Source organism: Aricia agestis, chromosome 7, assembly GCF_905147365.1.
Source record: "Aricia agestis chromosome 7, ilAriAges1.1, whole genome shotgun sequence".
Classification (NCBI taxonomy): domain Eukaryota; kingdom Metazoa; phylum Arthropoda; class Insecta; order Lepidoptera; family Lycaenidae; genus Aricia; species Aricia agestis.
In genome coordinates this window covers 13,920,808-13,943,770 of record NC_056412.1, presented here as the reverse complement: position 1 = coordinate 13,943,770, position 22,963 = coordinate 13,920,808, and the positions used below count along the sequence as shown (strand labels likewise).

General features: G+C 35.1%; 1 long non-coding RNA gene across 1 annotated transcript; it reads right to left on the bottom strand.

Moving 5' to 3' along the window:
• Positions 1-273: 273 nt before the first annotated feature.
• LOC121728753 lies at positions 274-17,044 on the bottom strand. The gene is made up of 3 exons (XR_006035863.1): positions 16,830-17,044; positions 8,663-8,665; positions 274-284 (listed from the first exon to the last, which is right to left on the bottom strand). It is a non-coding gene; the product is annotated as an uncharacterized LOC121728753 (long non-coding RNA).
• Positions 17,045-22,963: the final 5,919 nt, after the last annotated feature.

The window sequence follows — 22,963 nt, the reverse complement described above, 5'->3', positions numbered from 1 at the left end:
TTACGTCAAACCCAGCCGACAGATCATAATTATTGACATTGAATTGACACAATCCGACTGAATGACGTTGGTCTGTCAACTGCCTAGGAATCAATTTCCTCGATGGTACCAATTATTGCTTCTTTTATTTTGGTAGCGTCCGGAAAAAATCTTCGTGAAAAAGACCGCTGCCTGAAATACACACAAAGAAGATGGCAACATTTAGTACTTAATATTTTTATGTGCTAAATCTGCAAGCTTTTGAATTAGATATCAGACATTCCTGGCTCCCTATCAAATAGCTTCTTGAACTTATTGGTTACAATTTGGCAACATTTGCGCCGAAAAATGAAGACGCTTTTATACAGTAACTTTGTCGATTATTTATTAATATACAGTAAGAAATAATATAAATATTATAAACTAGATAAGGCCCGCAACTCTGTTGCGCCAAAATTTGTTAATCGCGCGGGAACCGTACATTTTCTGTTATAAAATGTAGATATAGATTTATACGTGGCACGAATGGGCCGGCTCGACCGGAGAAATATCACGTTCTCACAAAAAACCGTCGTGAAACAGCGCTTGCGCTGTGTTTCGCCGAGTGAATGAGTTTACCGGAGGCCCAATTCCCTTCCCTATCTCCCCTATTCCCTTCCCTTCCCATCCCTACCCTCCTCTATTACCTTATTTCCTCTTAAGAGGCCGGCAACGCACCTGCAGCTCTTCTGATGCTGCTAGTGTCCATGGGCGACGGAAGTTGCTTTCCATCAGGTGACCCGTTTGCTCGTTTGCTCCCTTATAATATCATAAAAAAATATATATCCTATGTCCTTTCCCGGGACTCAAAGTATCTCCATACCAGATTTCAGCAAAATCAGTACAGCGGGTTAGGCGTGAAGAGGTAACAGACAGACTAGCATCTGTTATATTATTAGTATGGAATATGGATATTGGATAGCTAACGTAAGAAATGCAACTATTATCAAATAACTAATATTTGAGACACAATTTAAGTAAAACAGTAGTAGTTAAATACATAAAAAATAATGTCCAAATAAAAATCAGAATAATATTTTTACGAACGAAACTATTAAAATATTGTTTTTGTTAAAACAAAAGTGCTTAGAGCAGGCGAAAAGAAAAATATCGGTTTTTAAATATTGTGTTGTCAAACGTTTTAATACAAAAATAAAGCATTTTTCGGGTTCCATAGCCAAATGGCAAAAACGTCGGAACCCTTATAGATTCATAATGGCTGTCTGTCTGTCCGTCTGTATGTTACAGCCACTTTTCTCCGAAACTATAAGAGCTATATAATACTATTGAAACTTGGTAAGTAGATGCAGTCTGTGAACCGCATTAAGATTTTTAATCTTAATCCAGTCTTAAATATTTTTGCCATGATTTAAAGATAATGAGATTGATTGAAATAACTTTAATAACGGTGAAAATTCATATTGTTATAAAAATTGTAAAACTACTATGTTTTTCTGTTGCTTATGACGCAGTAGCCGATGAACCGATTCTAATATTTTTTCTGTGGTTATACAAGTAAAGCCTTGGAAAAGAACAAAGTGCATCAACAAAAATTTATAGAGTATCCTATAAACAAACCTATCAACAATTACCTATAAACAATCCTTATTTCAGAAAAGCAGCAGATATAATATTATAATACATTCTGCATACTAATGCTCCCTTCGTTCCCCCAAGCTGACGCGACGCTCTGAGATGATCCTCAGTAAGTGTCGTGTCACCGCGAAGCCGCTGACATGACTACGTGTATTACAGTAGTGGTGAACGCTTAACACATACTAGCTATTTGACCGAGCTTTGCTCGGTATTCGATAAAACACGAATTAAATGACATTTTCTAAAAATTATTCCTAGCTAGATCGATTTATCGCCCCCGAAACCCCCTTTATACTAAATTTCATGAAGATCGTTGGAGCCGATTCCGAGATTCCAATTACATATATATTATATACAAGAGTTGCTCGTTTAAAGATATAAGATTTACGAGAAGGAAATAATGAAAACGTTTACTTTAAATATTTTATTGAGTTTCTCTAGCATAAATGACCTCAATAATATTATAAGGGTTATTCTAGAAAGTTTTATGTCATCTCAATTAACAGGAAGTTTGTAATTCTGATGTCATAATAATATTATGACTTAAGTATAACGATCGTTATGAAATGTTGCAGTTATGGAGAATAATCGAGATTTTTCGTTAAAAAGGATGTATAAACTAAAAGTGTAACGCTTATTTTGATTAAGCATAATAAACATAATACTAGACAAACAAATATTCATAAATTATAATGTAAGATTATTTTAGCGTTTAATGTTGAATTCATACATCATAATAGCTTCACTCCCAAATCACTAATTGCAAAAAAATAATTCCAAAATATTTTTTCAAAGGGTAACGCGAAAATTAAGGTATAAATCCGAACCGGGACAGTTCAAGTGATATAAGCAAAAAATATTTGTCTCTTTAGAAGTGGCGCTGCCAGGTCAACATTATCAAAGGGTTCTGTCCCTTCTGTCAGTGACAGATAAAAACCAGTCAGAGGAGGTGTACTTTTGGCTTCGTCAGCGTATTTGCTAACCCGGGAGCTGTTTGCTCCTTGCCCCAAAACTAACCTTCGTATTGGTTGTTAAGTCATAACAGAGAGCGAAATTATTACGCTGAAAATTAAAAACAGACTTTAAAAAACATAATTACATAAATATCCTAAATAATATGGGCACAATTATATTACAAAACAATATCACTTTATCAGAAACTTCGCAGTTGTATACCCATACATGGCAAAGATACAAAAATATCATCGCTATTTTAAAATAAGTTATGAATTTCCTTAAATTTTAATTTGTGTTATAAAAGTTAAAATTTATAGAAAAGTTGTGAATCCGACGGACGTTAAAATAAAAACTTTAAACTATTCTCGCACCAGGACTATCACTATCGAATATTAATTTTATACCATAAAGTTAATATACCTAGCGGAATAGAGCAACAATCTTGAGCTGTCAAACGTAACCGAAATTGGTTTCATCTGTGTGCAAAAATATGTGTACGTATATACTAGCATGATTTAACATGAATTCTATGAGATTAAATTGGCAACGTGCGGCACGTGCCGACTGGACGTCAAAAAAAGAGTGCTGCTGTCATGTATCACACGTCTCTTTTTACCACGCAGTGTTACTGAGTGACATCTCTCTTGCTAAGGCCTTTGTTCCTTCCGCTAGGTATTTTACCTTTATGTTTTATACGCAAAGGTTTAAACATTTCTCAATATAGTTTCATCGCCATTCGCTTATAACTTGCGCCATGCGTTTATTGATTTAGCGTCTATGTTCCTACTTTACATATTCCTTACACTGCCGTTATTTTATTCATTTAGTCCTCGCTTTATAAGATAAACACGCTACGTTTAGGTTTTTCACAATCTCACTCTCTCTCTCACTCACAATCTAATGAAACTCAAATGTTTGAGTTACATTTCGGAGACGCTGTTAAAATAACGCCCTTTGCATAAACCTTACACATGAGAAATAGCGAGTCAAAACAGTTTTAACCTATGCTTTTAACCTTGTCTTTAGGCTAACTCTTTAACCCTCAACACTTTTCGGATTGTGTAGTTAGTTCACGATAGAAATTATACAAGGACCAAGGAAATATTTTAACTCAAAACTCAATTCACGTCCTATTTTTTACTTTTGCTTTAAGAAGAAAGGTAAAGGAATTTCAATCTATTGATTGTAGCTTTGTGCCTGTGTAGTAAGTATTCACACACTGAAATATTGTTATTTCAAGTTTATTTGCAGTACTTAATTAATTTTTATATGCTGAAAAATATTAATTTCACTAGTCCAGGTTCAATGACTTTTCTTAGTCTTTAGTTTCACTCTTTTGTCTAGCCTCTAAGCCTTAATGGTCTAGTGGTGATATAGTGCTTTTTAACGCGAAAATCTTGTACACGTGTAAAAATGAATCTTTATATCGTTGATTCCAGAAATCAACGATATAAAGATTCATTTTTACACTAGATGATGCCCGCAACTCCGTCGCGCCAAAATTAGTTAATCGCGCGGGAACCGTACTTTTTTCCGGGACAAAAAGTATCCCTTGTCCTTTTCCGGGTCTCAAAGTATTTCCATGCCAAATTTCAGCAAAATCGGTTTAGCGGTTTGGGCGTGAAGAGGTAACAGACAGACAGACAGACACACTTTCGCACTTGTAATATTAGTATGGATGATGTTTATGTCTAGACTACATTAAGTTACTGGGTACCAATAAATTTAAAAATAATGTCTATATCCGTATTAATTAGGGCGAGTGAAGCGAGCGCTAGTATATCCCAAAACCTGTGCATTTTGTGGTACACTTTACGAAAAACTATCACGCCTATTGATTTGTGATTTAACATAGTAATTTTTAGTTATATTATGTAGATTTTCATAACATCACAAAAATATACTTTGTCGATATAACTAGACCGCGGCGCAACACTCAATCATTTAAGCGGCCTTTATTTTGATCGCTCGGGAATAATATTTTTGTTTCTTTGCAGGTGTATTACGTAAATCTTGGTTCTGTTTTCAGTAGAACCCTCAAGGGATATACCTATCAAAGAAAGTCCAAATTGAGAAATAGCACTCCAAGGGCTACATCCGTCATAATTTCGGTATGACAAAACGGACATATTCCAGATTTGTTTATTTACAGAAACAATTTTTGGGTAGAAGAAAATGTATTTTTATGAAACATTTTTAACGTGTACTTGTATACCTTAGAGAGGATATTTAAATATTTGTCTTTTAAATAAAGACTGTATCTAATATCTATACAATATAATATTATTATAAAACAAAGTCGCTTTTTTTCCCTCATGTCCTGTTGTTCCCTTTAATCTTTAAAACTGCGCAACGGATTTTGATGATTCTTTCAGTGTTAGATAGCCCATTTATCGAGGAAGATTATAGGCTATATTTTATTACGCTAAGACTAATAGGAGAATGTGAGAAAAAACGGGGGAAATTATTTGAAAGGGCTTATCTCGCGAACTACTGGAGCAATTTTATGTTATTTGGCACAGATAAGAAGTAGACCACGTGAAGGCTCTAATAATTTAATCATTTTTTCTGTGGCTATATATTTTATACCCGTGCGACGCCGGGGCGGGACGCTAGTAATATTATAAAATATAAAAAATGCTCCGAGATTATTTAACATAATATTATTTTGATGATAATTGGTACATATACGAGTACATAGTTTATTATCAGTTTATTGGATATTTCTCACAAAAAGGGCGGTTACTCGAGATTTTATCATCGCTTACAAAGTCACAGCAACATCTGAATTTTATTAATAAGTAATAAAAAAGTTTTCACAGTCAGAAGTAAGTATATTTTACAGTACTAACTTCTTTTGACACTGAAAGTTAACATTTCTTTTTGCATTCGGCCAGTAATATGTGTCCCCTGTCTCCTGTCCAGCCTATCGGAATTGGCTGCTGTCGAATGTGCAGGGGCAGTGCATTCCTCACACAACTCCATTTTTCACCCGCTATTGTAGGGCCTTTTCGCTAAAGGGTTGAACTTTGAACCCAATTCTCTGTGACTATTAAAATCACCTTCTTTAGTTGTTAAACACTAACGAAGTATTAAGAGGATACACCAGGGGCGAGAGAAATTGAAAATAGGTATTTGAAAATGTATTGCTGTCTCACCAATCTCAAGTCTCCCACCGCAGACCGCGTTAGAGACAACACGACAAAAGTTCTAATAAAAGAACAGAAAATCTTCGATTCGTTGTCCGCTGATTCCTTCTCCAAATCTTAACCGATTTAAGTACTTTTTTCATTAAGAATTAAAGCAAGGCTTGTGCTGTGTTCCTATGTTTAATTTTTTTTGTATATTTTAGCCAGTTTTGTTTTCTGGGTGTTCGAACACAGAGGAAAATCTGGCAATTTTTTTGGGTTTTTGGACGTTCTTCTCTTTTATAATAATAAAATTATGAAAAAAAAAGAAAACATAGGGACATGCTAATAGTGGCCATAGGTATTCAGGAAAAAAATCATAACTCTACCGGTATTATCCACGGAGGAAACAGGGGACAACGTTTGTATGGAAAAACGGCGGTGTGGACTCCACTTAATACCGAATATAAAAATAAAATATATTTTTATTGAAAATGGGTATACATTTTTTGAAAGTCGAACGAAGAAACTACGTTGCCTACCACCGGTTCGGGAACTACCCTGCCGAGAAGAACCGGCGTAAGAAACTCGCGCGGGGCCATCTTTTACTAAAAAAATGGAAAATTACAATGTTATCACAGCTGTATTAAACTGTAGTTATAATTATTATTCCAGTGTTATTGCTAAGGTTATGGTCAAATCAGTCTTGAAATACTGTTTTAATACCTCGATCGGGGGAAGCGCAGACACAATAGACTTTAAATTGTTATGCGACAGCCGGGTGCCGCTTGGGATTGATGTGTTGATTAATATAATGTATGAAGGACCTTTGACATAATATCAATTACTGATTACAAACGTAAACGCAGACTTTTGCAGTACCTGTAATCCACCGTTGCAAGTTTTCTGTCTTATTTGAAAAATAAACAAATGAAATAGCAACTAATCTATACTTATAATAAAATCGTAGAGGTAAAATTTTTGTACATTGAAAATAAACTTGAAAAAACGAGTCAGGGGCATAGTAGAAGAGTAATAGAAAACATTTTAACTGTTTTTGAAATTTTTGTTTCTCTGTCTGTTTGTCTGTTTGTCGGTTTGTCTGTTTGTCTCTTTGTACAGGCTAATCTCTGAATCCGCTGAACCGATTTCAATGAAATTTGGCATGATGATACCTTACATCCCTGGTCAAAATCTTAGATCGGTCAAGTGCGAGTCGGACTCGCGCACGAAGGGTTCCGTACCGTTACAGAGAAAAAATAGGCCAAAAGTTGTGTTTTTGTATGGAAGCCCCCCTTAAATTTTGATTATATTCTAATTTTATTATTAATTATTAAAGTACACATATAATTAAGGATTCTGTGAAAATTTCAACTGCCTGACTGTTGTCATTATTGATATCGAGCAAAAAAATCATGTTTGTTGTATGGGAGCCACCCTTAAATATCGATTTTATTTTGTTTTCAGTATTTTTTGTTATAGCGGCAACAGATATACACAATCTGTAAAAATTTCAGAACTCTAGCTATAACGAAGTCTTAGTAATAGAGTCCCGGCCGTTTTTACCCTTTGGATACGGAACCCTAAAAACGGTGACTTGAGAAGTAATGGAATTGAAGAAACTTTTCGAATTTTTTGTGGTTTAATTGTAGATTATGAATCTGAGAATAAGAGGTAGCTGGTTAAAGAGGGATAGATGCCTACATTAAATCCCGTTTTCTGTAGTCTATCCTCTATCTCCATCACATGTTCCTTTCCCCTGTCCTGTGGCCCCCATCCCCTGGCCACGCCAAGCGGTCTTCGAAGAAAGGATTTTTCAAAACGATAAGTATCTGAGGTTCAAGTTTCCTGGGTCTTTGATGTAAATTAAAAATTTCGTGTGTAATATAGATCCAAATAAAATAGTCGTAAATGGGTGTTCAATTTTCTAAATCTCGATTTTAATACCATACATTCACGCGGACGAAGTTGCGGGCAACAGCTAGTATAATACTAAAGTACAACTTAGAGAAGATGAAGAGGAATCGGAGACAAGACTGAAAACGCGGGAGTGGGCATTTTGAAAAATACCTCGCCTTTCCTAGACATATCCATAAAAACCGCCAACCATTCCACGAACCGCCAAAACATTCAACACGAATTGACTCGTCCACAAACATGTAACGTAAACAATTCCAATTTAGAATTTTAAATATGTACCCGCTTGTCAAAATCATACTCGTGCATGCATTAATATGCATGCGAATTGAATCCCGCCGACACTCTGTTAGCTGTAAATATGTTCCGGGACAAATATCCGGTGTTTGAAGCTATGTCTCTCTTTCTCACATGTAGAGAGCGAAAGAGAAGGAGACTCCCCAATCGTCTGCTGATTGACAGAGCAATAACGAACATCAAAACGTACGTTTTATTGTCATCAAAGAATACCCTCATAGGCATATTATGATTACATCGTGTAGCACACTGACTGGTGTTTATGACGAGATATGAGATTTATCAAATCAAGAAAATATATGTTGTATTTAAATGTGTAGAATGTTATTATATTATGTAGAACCAAGCTTGCGAAGAAACCCGTTCGTCATGCGGTAACAGTATTTTGCTGCTGTAAATATTATAATATATAAAAATAAGTCGGATTTTCCTTCCTGACGCTATAACTCCAGAACGCACGATTTCCACGGTTTTGCATTCGTTGGAAAGGTCTCGGGCTCCATGAGGTCTATAGAAAAAAATCAGAAAAAAATTAAAGAGAAAAGCAGGAAAACAGGGAAAATCATTTTATGGCAAAACGACGTTTGCCGGGACAGCTAGTCGCGTTTAAAAACGTTTGCCTAGTAGGTAGGTACTTTATAATCATAATTCCAGAATAAAAAGTATCTTATGTCCTTCCCGAGACTTAAATTATCTCCATACCACATTTCAGCAAAATCGGTTCAGCGGTTTGGGCGTGAAGAGGTAACGGACTAACACAAACGCTTTCGCATTTATAATATTAGTATGGATAATAATATGATAACAGTTAATTATTAATATTTATTATAATATATGTATACTCATAAATATTTTCTCAGGCAGGTAATATATCATGGAAGTTGGAAAACTGAGATAACGATGCTACTTGAGGGTAAGAACTCATGTAACATCTCGACTAAGTATCGAAGTCGCTATTAATTACGGCTATCGCATATCGTATGACAAACCAAACTGGTTATAATAGCTAAATAATTAAGGTCTATATGGCTGGTTGTAATATGGAATCCAGATAGAGGAAAAAAATATTATTGTTGAAATAATAGAACTTTGCCCTCCTTGGCACTACCTGTAGACGTATTTTTAGAAATAAAATATTTTTAATTATAATTTTATTTTTCATTAGGGGCTGTTTCACCACTTACGCTATGATAGGCTATCCACAAATTTACTGATGTGAGAGTAGGGGCCTATTTCACCACTTCCTGACGAGTGCCGGATAGGCTATCCACCACTTAACTTGACAGATAGAGTATGGAGAACCTGTCATAAAGTTGTGGATAGCATATCTGGCACTTTATCAGGAGCTGGTGAAACAGACGCTTAAGATATTATTTTGTTTAAGTTCAGTTATGAATGGTCACAGATCACGTGACTGACTAACAAAAATCATAGGCAATCGAAGGCATATAAAAAGTTGGTCCACCTGATCTCTTAGCATTCGTGTACGATATTATTGTATATACACCATGTTATTATCTGTCTCTAAAGAATATGTAAGTACATGATAATATAATTAATTCATGAAGCCCTAAGCGGCCGCATCCGGCCGCGATAACAATAGATAAGCTATTGTGTCTCGTTATTCCACGATCGATGGGTTAATTATCATAATTTATCTAGGCTGTTACAACATTTTGATCAAAATATAATAACATTCTATAAAAGAATAATAATAATAAAGCAAATTATTGTAAATAACTGTTTTAAGGAAATACCTTGCTCTCTTGGTATAACCATAACCAAACCTGTTTAAAAGTTTCAAGTTACGCCAGCTATGAAGGCAACTTCTACCGTAATCAAATTAATTGATTTACTACCTTAGATAATACTATCTTGAGTTTAAGATCTACCTTCGGAATATAGGGGTAGCGAATTATTATCTGATTGGGTCTACATACCCCCGACTAAATAATAATATTGTATACATACAGCCCACATTCTATTTTCGTTAATTAATATCAATATTATTATAATAAGAGACGCATTTCTATATTAAAAATATCTTCTGGAAGACATTTTATTTATGGAATAAATGTAAAACACATAATTCTAGATTTAATCTATACATCTTCTATACATATAAACAAAATATGGTAGTTACCGTTTGTCATAATTATTGAAGGAACCGTTTCTTACCACATGAATATGGATGATATATAATTATACGGTACACCAAAACAACATTATTTTTTAATTTTTGTCTGTATGTATGATTTTTATTGATGGCTGGAGTGATTTTGACGGGACTTTTTTTGGCAGATAGCTGATGTAGTAAGGAGTAACTTAGGCTACTTTTTTTTAACGAAAATACATTAAATGATGAACACGTTCTCTTTTTCCGAACGGAACGAATTCCGCAAGTACGTTTCAAGTGAAAACCGGCGCGTTCGCGCGTGAAGAAAAGCGAACGTTTGTGCTAGTTTCACGGAACTCCAAATCGAAATTCCACATTAGGAAAGCAGTAGGACATAAAATATGCTTGAACTGATTATTTACGAAGTATTGCTGTTTTTTAGTAACTAAATAAAAGAACATAACCAATGTCAATCTTTCTAAAACGAGTCATAATATAAACGCGTCATCACCAATCAGATGCTGTTACACCAAACTATAAAGCATTAAATTTCCTCTCCCGTAGCCCTGAAATAATCGTTTACGAAAAATATAGTTTCAGCAAGTCATAACCGGTGTCTAAATCGACAGAATTCAGTCGCATGCACCCTCCGAGGGGCGAACCCCTCGACACCTGCTGTGCGAGATGTGCACTGATGTGCTAAGTTGAATTTGAAGATATTTTTCAAGAGATTTGCCTCTCGATCTTAAGTTCTGTCGCATTAGGCTCAGTATTTTCCATGAAAAAGTTAATGGAGGGGCCAAGATTGATGCATTACAGATTAATTTTCCTATTAGGGTGCATTGAAACAAAGAATATCTTTATTGATATTGAAGTAAAAAGTTGTTGGTGGAAAAATTTGATAAGCGTTTGATTTTTTAATAATTCGAAACTGCTATCATTAAAATCACGAAACGAGTTTTACTTCGTAATAGCATATTGTTTGTAGCTAACATAATATCATACGATATTGTGTGGTCTGAATTATGTCACTGCTATATAAATGTAAAAGTTTTTGAGGATGCCTTATTATATTTTCTGGCACAAATTTCTAAACGGATTTTTATTGGATTTGTCATTTGTTTTTATTTATTTCATTCGCTGGCTATTTTCATCCTAAGCTAAAATGTACGCGTAAAATACCATACATAGCCACGAGAAATCGCTAGTAGTATAATATAGTTTCAATTTAAGACTTCTGAATTTGTACTAAAATGTTAAATGTGTCTCATCTTTTAAAGAAACTCTCAGACGTCAAGTTAAAGTGCGCGACTTGCGGCAATTGTATTTACATTATCAGTCCTGCAGAATGTGGCACTAATTTGGTGCCTCCTTGCCCAGAATTAAATGGCACTTAGCAAGGGACTTAGACAAAAACATGGCTCCCCTACTAATTGCTATGTTGGTTGCCTGCCAAAGCTCAGACTGTTTATTTTTAATGCAAAACAATTGCTAAGTGTTTTACCAGTAAACAAAACACTTAGCGTCGAAACTACCTACGTGAGCCTTTGTTTTGCTATCTTTTAAAATAATTAGCTGTTTTTATTTATCAACTTATAAAAATATCTATTTTAAACGCCAATCGCAAAAGCTAAATAAAGTTTTATTATCCTACGAATTTAAAATCTCTCGATAGTTCGTCTCAAAACCTATCGATCTAAGCCTTCCGTTATTTATTGCTGGGCCTAAACGTATATTATATGGGGGCCTATTAGTTTAGTTTCCGTCACGTTCGTAAGGCCCCAGCCCCCGGCCCCCGTGGGCCCCGAATGAGACGACAAAGGACATTGGGCCCCTGATTTATTCGCCACTCGCTCGACACCCGGTAGGTAAATTGTAATGCAAACGTGCACGTAAATTTCCTGTACCCCCCTCTAGTAGTTTATGAGAGCTCCGCGCTCTTTTAATCTTTAACGGGATAAAGGTAAATATTTTGTGAACATCTTTGTGTACAGTTACAGGTGTTGATACTGATTTGCTGATTTTTTATACAGGTATAATAACCTAATTATTTACGTTAATTACACTATTCATCGTAAATGAGAGGCTGCTCTAATACCTTGCTAAGATGTTAGAATAAAATCTAGCTTAGAGCGCTTTTTGCTGTCGAGTGTGTTCTCTGACATGACAGGAAATCAGAATGGATCTGGGTGCCAACATGCTTCTGGCCGCGCGCGTCTTGCCCGCACGACAGGAGAAACATTTATAAAATAATACGGGCAACGTTCATGCAGGCCAGACCATGCGCAGGTTATGTTCTATTTAAACGCATGACAAGAAAAAGCGGCCATAATCAAGCGTCTACGACACGTCGCTACGATATCGCTACGAGAGAGTGCTACGCTGCTACAAGCGTAGCACGTCTACGAAAACTGTAGCCACAATACAATAAACTTTATTGTATAAAGTAAAATGTGGTACAAGCTTGTGATAGTCACTTACACCAGTAAATAGGTTAGTCATGGATAAAATAATATACTTCTTTAACTCTTTCTATTTTAGTATAATATTTGTGAAAGATGACGCAAGTGGAAAAGACGTCTTTACCAAGTTGCGATCTTATCTTATCTTCGATCTAAAGCAACGTAAAATAATATTATTTAATCTAGTAAGTTATTAACTGATAGTTGATAATCCTGGCTCACGGTATCACGTTCACGTAACGTAGTCCGGTCGTTCACGTGAACGTAACTGCGGTACTTGCCGTCAACGTAACGGGGTAAGTTCGCTCGCTCATTGTGATTTTCCCGCCCAAATTAATCCTTCGCCGTGTTCCGAAATTATTTAGACGAATACCGGTAAATGCGGATCAGACAGAGACTAAGTAAAGCAATAGATGAGTCAATGAAAAGTTATAAAAGTGGGAGCACCTTTATAATTTTCCATTCGCTCGTAATGTAACGTTACAGAGTCTTGCATTACATCAGTGAGAGAGGAGAGTCGAGCATTACAATGTGCACCTTGTAATGATACAAAACCTAGCATTACAATGCGCATCTTGTAATGATACAGTGTGTAATATATTTTTACAACTTGTAATATCAATGCTACGTGACAGCGAAGTCAACTTCCTGTGGAATGCTCAAAGTCAAATCTATAATGTTACATTACACGCGAATGCTCGTCAGTCAGGGAGGTAGTATTGTAATGTTATACTCAAAGTCGAATTTATAATGTTAAATTACACGCGAATGCTCCAGGTGAGGGAGCACCTTCAGGGTCATTTCCCCGTGCCACGTCACGCGACGATGTTAATATGCATCTAGTTTTCACATTTTTTTCAATTTATTTCCAAAAATATGCATATTCAACTGAGTCAATATCTTAATACATAATGTAAAATTCTATAACCGAGGGACTAGACTGGATTGAACTAGCAAGATAAATATACAAAATTAAAAAAAAATGTTTATTTATTTTAATTTTGTATATTTATCTTGCTTAATGTGTTATTACGAAAAACCTGGCATATGAATAACGGGCTTTAATGTATAGAAACAAAGGCAATGTTTAATTTTTTGCTTCATTCGCCCCCTTTATCTTGTAGCACGAGATATAAAAAAAAATAAGCTTTTATAAAATCGTGATGATTGATAGAGGAAGTCTTTTAAATATTTTATTGTTTGTCATGTCTTTTGTTTCCTACATCTGTGGGATCAGTAGATATGGCTAAATACTCGTATATTTAGGATTTCAAGTCCCCGTAGAGTACCAATAACGTAGATTTAACATTCAACCCTTTTATTTGAACAGAGGGGGTCGGTATTTAGACGCACACCTGATTTAGCAATGTACAGCCCTCATTATTTCAAGGTTAATGAATACTTTAAAAACAACACAAAAAATGTATTTCTATAACATTTTATTTTTCTTCTGTATTGTCTATCTTGCTTTATGTTAGGTTAGTTAATAGAGAATTAAGAGAGAATAATTTTGGTACATAATTTCCTCCTGGTGAATCAATAAATGCGGATTGAATAGTATCTACAGCTTGTAGCGTTACAGCTAATATTGTGACAGAAAAAAGTGAATATTAGGGGCCTGATGTGGCTAACTTATCTGGCACTTATCAGCAAGTTGTCATTAAATAATCTCCCGACTTTGTAGGGTACGAATTATGCGGGTAGACATATAAAATTTGAAATAATTGTACCTATTCAATATTTCTTCTGAAAAATTGAGGTTGAATGTCACATAGAATCCTTAACCTATTCACATCCTTTTCGTCCTGAAGGGAGGCATGAAAAGATTTGGTTTTATCCTGAATGGGGGTGAAATCCCTTTAGCCGTCTCATGATGAATGGCGTTATTCTTTTCATCCGCGTTAACGCCCGTGATATTCTGTATAGTAAACATTTTTAATTCCAAGGTTTTATGATACAATTTACGTTGGGAAAACGGATAAATATGGGATCGTCGTCTATAACCTATAGAAATAAAAATTACTGACCATAGATCTTTAAGGTTTCTTGCATTGATATCATAAATATTAATTAATGATGACCATGTCATACCGACATTCAAAATCTTGTTCCAGTATTTGAAGAGTGGTTACTTCGCTCTGAAATATAAATCATCCAAAATGGATGCAATGGCCTTGTTTTTAATGATGAAAAGATAGCGATTCTTTGTGTATTTTCTGCCAAAGCGATTTTAATCGATGTAGAAATTTTCAAAAACTTCTATAAGGAATAAATACCACAGATTTTTAGCCCTTAATCACCACAGCGTGATGATTTAATATAGCCTAAATCCTATCTCGGTAAATGCATTAAATAATGCCTTCTGAGATTAGCGCGAACAAACAAGCTCTTCAGTTTTATAATATTAGTATAGACATAGAGAAAATCCTTAGTCTATGGTATAGACTATAGACTATATTATGATATAGACTATAGATCTTATACTGATATCGCAAACTAGATAATCTTACAACGGATAAATAGAGATGAACGTGAGATGAACCGACAAACAGAAACATTCTGTTTTACATTCTGTTTCATTAGTCTTCCACCAACGTTCTATCGATTACGGATTTCCTCTTTAATTTGCCATCTATTTAATAATTCAACGGCGCAAAAACGAAGACGCATAATCCAGTTAGACTCCTGTCCGTGGTTTATCCGTCCACTGCGAGGGATCAGCGCGCATTAGTCCTCCTCCTCCATCCCTCCTTGGGTTCCGTGGAGCATTAATATTCTATGTGTGTCGAATGTTTTATTTACACCTCCTACCTGTGTAATTGGGTTTTTGTTTCGTCGGAAAATAATTAAATATTTCTCTAAAGATTTGTGTTGATTTTAAATTTAGGTTAGGGTAGTAATCGGTGTATTATTAATGGGACGTGCACAACGTTACTTAAAAAGTTTTAATATTATTTTGAATCTTTGGTTAAATAGCATTTAATTTGTTCAATTTACATAACTTAAAACATTATTAGAACTATTCTTTATAATTACCTATAAGTATAATTATTACGATGATAATAAATACGATCTATAAATATTTGTATAATATTCAATATTTTTTTATGAGGTATACTAGCAGTAAACTCTAAATCGCAGTCATTAAGACATTTGTATACGACTAATCTCTTTGCCTTCAAATACATCTTATAAATACATCCTCAGGGTATCATTACCGCCTTCAAATTACCCTAAACACGGCACAAACATGTTTTATTAGTCATCAGTTTTTTAAGCTTTTTCTAGCGATATACGGTTTGAATCACCTGGGACTAAGCAGCGAGCAAGCTATAAATAAAAGTAATAGCTACATGTGTGCTCGAGCAACATGCAGTTTGTAATTGCCAGCTTATTAACTGCTTGAGAATAAGAAATGACTTAATTTTTACATCTCGTTGAAAGATAAATTAGGTTAAAAGTAGTAAAATAACGTAACGTTATGATATTTAAGGTTAACGCGAGTATTATACACATATTATACCGGAGAGCAGCCAAAACGTCGGGAGAAAAGTGCTCTGTGATAAAATCCCTAGGTGATTAAATTTTATAGCTCAAAGGAATTAATGCCTAAGCTGCACTTGCATCTAGTTAAGTATGTAAGGCATTACTTGTTTGTTGTGATTTTAGATGCCCTAAGTAAAATTTGCACTTTTCTGAACATAAATAAATATCCAACAATATAACGACTACGTCTTAACATCCTCCACTCAAAAAACTAAAAACACTAACTGTTGATGCATAGTATCAAAATGAGGTTAACAGTTGCTTTGGATTCACAAGGACCAATAAAAAGTCTAAAACAGATGTACTGCCATACCAATTTTTCATCTTAAAAGTAAAAATAAAAGAATGTATAGCTGAAAACTGTATTCGCGTATCTTACCTGCAACTTGGAGGAAATTTAAAATGGCGTATAAAGAGAACGAACATTCCTAATTGCGGGATCCCACGGCGCCAGATAAACATGAGTAATAGCGGCCAATGTCCAGGCCAGGACTGAAGCAAACTTTATTTTCTTACTTTGTCACCTGCTCCGCTGAGATAGCGGAATTTCAATGAAAATAGAAGAATCCGCTAAATTTACGGCTTGTACACGGGTGAAATTAATTTTATTCGGGTATTAGGTTTGCACTTGATTTATCGGTTTGGTTCAATTAATGACTTTTACGTGAAATGTCGAGTGTTCTACATTATGTAAATTTTAAGGGTACGCGCAAATTGTGACTGGGCGCAGTGGAGCGGGCCGCATTTAATACAAGTTTTATGGCGCAACACGCACTAGGTCGTAACACAAACACCCTTGGAATCACGCTGAGATGTGGCTTCACTCTGCATCGTCTATCAGTTGTATCACGGAGAGTGCTCCGAAGAATTGTTCGGAATCATATCTCCTGCAACTTTTCGCCATCGTTCCACGCGAAAAATATACCATCCTTAATCCTCACCACCTTGATGATTGGCAGTCTACGTGCTTTGTTCGCGTAACTTTCTGCGGCGCACTGTAAAACTCTGGAACGCCGGCAACGCACCTGCAGCTCTTCTAACGTTGCGAGTGTCGACGTCGATGGGCGACGGTATTTGCTTTTCGATCCAGTGATCCGTTTGCTCGTTAGCCACCTTATTTTATATTTTAAAAAACTTGTATGAAAAACGTGGCCCGCTCCCCTGCACCCCGTCACAATGTGCGCGTACTTTAACGGCTGCATCGGCCGTAACAAGGTTATAGTATGGATGATTTATTTTCGAAACTCATAATAACATTTTGATATTTTATACCTTTTACTTTTAAATGCGTTTTCAAGTGAATTTTCATTAAAAAAAAACGAGTATTTTCAGATCAACAGGAAGTCTCTGTCATATCAGATTATGTCTTATGGTTGCTATAGGTCCCTTTATTATGCAGCACCGACATTTTAACTCTTAGTTCATCTTACTTTGACTTAATTTCTCTTTAGTCGACTTCACTCATTATAATTTAAAAAAATCTCATAGCACCCTATCTCACATGTCGTTTAACAAGGGGTGGATGGAATTCTTAACGCTCATTTAATGGATATCCGACGCGAGGCGACGTGACGCGACGCCACGTTATAATCCCGGTAATTACCAGCATTCAGGAAACACGCGGTATTTGCATTATTTAGCATTTCAGATCTACCAACTCTTAATTTAATTTGATACTCGTAAGCGTCTCAGGCGCCTCCAAAAGCGAGGCACGAGGAATCGATAGTAGTCTTTTTTATTCTGAATATTTATCGTCTCAAGTCTTGTGATGTTTGAAGTAACATCAACCATTATGAAAAAATTAAAGTACTAGGTTCTAAACAATATTATGAACACACTTGTCCAATGTCCACCCCTTGTACTCGTAGAGTTCTAAAAACAATTTCAACCAAAACCTCATTATAATTCTAAATAGGTACCCACCGAAATGCAATCGCAAACATATTACAAAGAGCTTAAAGTATCGGCTCTGTAAATCGTGCAACATTAATGATGGTATAATTAAAACCGTGTTTAGACAAACAGAAAAGCCCTCACATCAAAGTGAGCTTGAGCATGCGTCTGCGCCACGCGCCTTTATACGGCTCCTGATCAAATATTCGACGACTGCAAAACAATTACACCCATAACACAAGGGTAATATAGCACATAATCGTTTGATGATGAATAACGTAACCGCAAAGAGATGGGCTTAGTGAAAGTTGACATTGCAACTAGTGAACTATCAAGGGATTTGTTGTGTATTAGGGTGCGGAGGACACTTTAAAAGTAGATAAGGTTCTAGCAGCGGCTACGTAGACATAATGGTGGTTTAATCTGTCATCTAGATAGCAGACGAGGCAGTAGAATAATTATGTTCTTTAAAAAGACATAAAAGGTGATGTAGAAGTTACTAATCTTTTAATACCCTTTTAATTTTCTCCCACAGTAGTAATAAAATTTCGATCATACGACACTAAACAGAAATTACATATCTCCTAGATAAACTTCTCATAATATAGCCTTAGTAAAAATCTTTTTTATAGGGAATAATATAGCTTAAAGGAAAAATGATAAAAATATTATTAATACTTCGATCGCAGATTCCAGGAAATGCTTTTGTATTCTATTGTTGTCGCGATCACCGGTGCTCTTATGGGGCTTGAAGAATTAAAATGAAATATTTTTCAAATAGGCTTATTAGTGCCTATAAAAGCGATACCTATAAATCGTCACTTTCACGTATTCCACGGTAATAGTTTGGAATTGGCCAATTTCTGGAATTAGTATTCCATTCAGGTCCGTCCGCCTCCGTCTGAGCCGGACTATCCTGTTATTATGGCGACGTTTAATGTCCGTACTTCCTGAAATCGTCCGCATTTGAATGTGGCTTCCTGATGGACAATGCGCGGAGCTGGAAATATGTATCAAATCAATAAAATGATAATTCATGTAATGGAAATTGTTTACAATGAGGATATCGATGATAGGGACTTACAATAGTTAAAAGTTAAAATATTAACTTTCCTTTGACTATGAAAGTATCTATTTACATACATTCCTATCGTCTACATAGTAGCATAAGCCGAAAACGGGTAAAGACTGGCACTTATAATATTATTAAATATTAATTTACTTTCGCATCATTATAATTATTGTTGGTATGGATAGCCCTTCGAGTGAATCGCACGTATTCTAATATTTCATTTACGGCGAGATATCTACCTCTCAAATCACTTCTAGATCATTAACATTGTAATAACTAAATTTAGTACCTAATAAAGAACTAAAATATTTTGACGATGAGAAAATACCATATACTCCAAAATTTACGTTCCGGGTTAAATCTTTTAATCTAATAACACCGTTCAAATATTAGCTAATCCTTTACCGGGAACCTTTATAAGCTTTTCCGTTCCGTGTAACATGTATTGATTGAAAACTCCTGGTTCTTTTACAAATAGACCAAACAAAACTTCCTTTTCAGTCTAAAGTTAGCGTCTAACTTCGATTCCGTTGGCTCCATCAAATTAGCGAAATGCTGCTTCATTTTCACGTTTTTTAGGCTAGCCGCCAGTGGATTTTGAGCTGTCATTGTGTTGAGGTGTTTTGGGGGTTTGGGGCAGGTTGGGGGGCCATGTTACGGTGGTTAGGGCTCAGGGCAGGAGCGGAGCCGACAATGTGTATAAATAGGCAATCCTGATTGTGATCACGTACCTCTAACGAGCCGTCGCGACTGTATGTAGTGATCGATCCGCCGCTCCGATGGAATCACATACGCCCGGAGTGAAGAATGGCCAACAGTTTATCTAATAAGCAAAATATACTACGTGTGAAGTCGTATATAAAAGTAAAATAGTCCTATAAAGTGCTAATGAAGTTTTTCCTATCTCAGCATGACGTAAGCAACTTATCCTTGAAATACATAATAAAAGAGGTTTAAAGTCAGGCATAAAATTACTGTTCACTCCATATTATATTATGGCAAAACCGTATTTTGATGATTTTCTATTCTTAAATTTCTTCTTGGTGGTCTAAATAATTTAATGCAACTTAACTAACAGCCACTGGAACTACTAGTAATTTTTCTTAACACCTACGAATACCTAACAAAAGCATAAAACAATTAAAGTTATTTCTAATAGCAGATTTGCTTGCCTTGTACATTAAAATATATAATATGAAACTTAATTAGTAAATATTAGTATACAATGATAACTATTCATACTAATAGCACCCATAATTAATGATAAATAATAATTAGTATGCTGATCGATATTATGAAATAACCGGTACGCGCGGTAATGTGCATTAAATGTGAACTCTCGACCAAGACAAATGAGAGGTTAAATGCACACCGACATTGATTTATCGAAAATTAAAATTGGTTTATGTTTATAAGTACAATAATACGTGTAACAAAAACATAAAAAATAAAAAAAGAGTGTTAGTGCAACATACTATTATTATGTTTTTTAATTTGCCCTGATATTTATTTATAATTATAGTTTTTATACATCGACTCTACTTTAGTTCCATGAACTTCAGTTACAAGACATTTTAAGTAAAGCCTTAATTTGGTTATAAATGATAAACTGAGGGAAAATAGACTGCCGGTGCGGCGTAGGTGAGAAAGCTAATATCCACCCATATTTCTACCGCTCTTTAAAAATATAAGCCTACTCGGCCGGCACACGCACAACCGTTGTCACTTGTGCACCTCCACGTTTTTGAAACGTAACAGGATAGTTAAGAACTGGAACACTTATCCATACTTCCATACTAATATAATAAAATATGTGAAAGTGTGTCTGTCTGCCTATAATAGGCATGATGACTATTTTTTTTTTCTTATCGGTAATTGAAAGACACTTAAAAAATAGAAACATCATTGAAATAATGACTCTGATAGCTTAAAAATTCACCAAGATATGACAATTCAAATATCTCATAAAAAAGACCTGCCCGAAACGCTCCATACAAATTGCTACGAAAGTATGACGTTAGTCTTTCGTAGTTTGTACGCATCGGGAGACAACTTTGTTCGACAGATATATTAAATATTGCGTTTATGAAAGTGGTTTCATAACAAAAGTTGCTTTTAATTGCATAAGTTATCGAATTGTATACAAATATTAAGAAATTTAATTGAAAAAAAAAATCGACTTGAATATCATACTTTGAAGGCGCATAACAAAAAAAATACAAATGCTATCAAGCTGAAATTTTGGGAACACTGATTTCTTTATTTTATTAACAAAATTCGCATATCTTTGACCTTATCATCATCCCTATTATTATGTTACCTCTTCAGACCTTTGGGTCTGCCGCTGAACCAATTTTGCTGAATTTTCGTACGTGGATACTTTGAGATCCGGTTAAGGACATAGGATACTTTCATCGATAAAGGCGCAAGTAATTTTGGCGCAACGGATTTGCAGTCGTCATCTAGTAAAACTATAGAGTATAGGCCAACAATCTAATCCACATATTTCCATATTATTCGTCTGTCCTAGTTTCGAAAGGAGTTTATCATAAATCTTCATGTTACGGCCGTGACTGCACAATTTAGTTTAGGCTGTGTTCACACGTGGATTTCAGGCGGGACGACGTTTCATTACAATCATGATTTATAGGCGCTTGAGATGTATAGCAAAGTGAATTCTATTTTGAAGCAGTTAAGAGCTACAGCTCCTGAAGAGATTATCGGTGTATGAAGCATTGTTTATTTTTAATCCGACGTAAACCCATTTAAAAATCGAATGGTTTTTTTATTTCGAAAATATTATGGTAACAAAGTGTCCTTAAAATTTCTATCTAATATTTATGATTTGAAACTTTACAAAAAAAGCAGAAATCAATATAGGATTACGTTAAAGTTTAGCTTAGTCTAATTTTTACTTACATTGAAAAGACATAGACCTATTGGGTCTGTAATATTTTGTAATAGTATTGCGTGTAATAGAAATACATAAAAATGTTATGTTTAAGTGCTACCTCTACACATTTAAGATGATTCCTCTCTAAAACGAGCATGTTATATATTATTCTTGCATTTCAAAGGCTTATAACAATTATAGTGGAGTACTCAGAAGGCTCTTCAAATGAAAATGCTTTGAAACTAATATGAACGATTTCATATTATTATTTACGAGTATTAATTTGTGGAAATTGTTTCTTATCAAGCAAATATCATAAAGGTTGTAGTTTCGGTTCATTTCTAAAAACCAATGACCAATATCATATTTTAAACCAGAATTAGAATTACCAGAAGTAGAGTATGCCCGATTCATTAGCCGGAACCTTTTGTTTAGTGACTTTTTGGTTGTAAACGTGTGATGTTGTCCCATATAACTTTACCCCCCCCCCCCTTACTCCCTAGGGCGGAGTTTAAAAAAATCCTCGTAGTTCGCAATAATTATTACAAGCACAGAAGACACGTCGAGTGAGGTTTAAAATAAAACAAAAGAAGCTCGTCAAGGAACACCTCCGTAGACGGTCACGTCAGCACTTTACGTCTTGTTTGCGAAATAAGTTCGGTTTTTATGAAGCAGCTGTGACGTGATTCGTTTGCACCGATCCTTGTGGAATATTTACTTTTACCGAAATTCGGGAAAAAATATTTCACGCGATTTTAGTATTTACGAGCTGCGAAAGCGGAATATAAAGTGCCGGAAAGTTAAATATTGATTTTTCGTTTTGCATGTTACCAATATTTTCGATATTTACGACTCGATAAACCGGCTTTATCTAAACGTTAAAAATAAACTTTCGGAATTACAGACGTAAGTTCAATTACTACTTTATCATCTGGCTAATATATTAAATCCACATTTTCGTTTGTTAGTTATAACATCATATTACTTGTTTGTTTATTTATTTACCTGACCTACGGCCCTGCCCTGCGTATCTGTGCCCTGTGCCCAATTGGTTGGGCGTTAAACTAA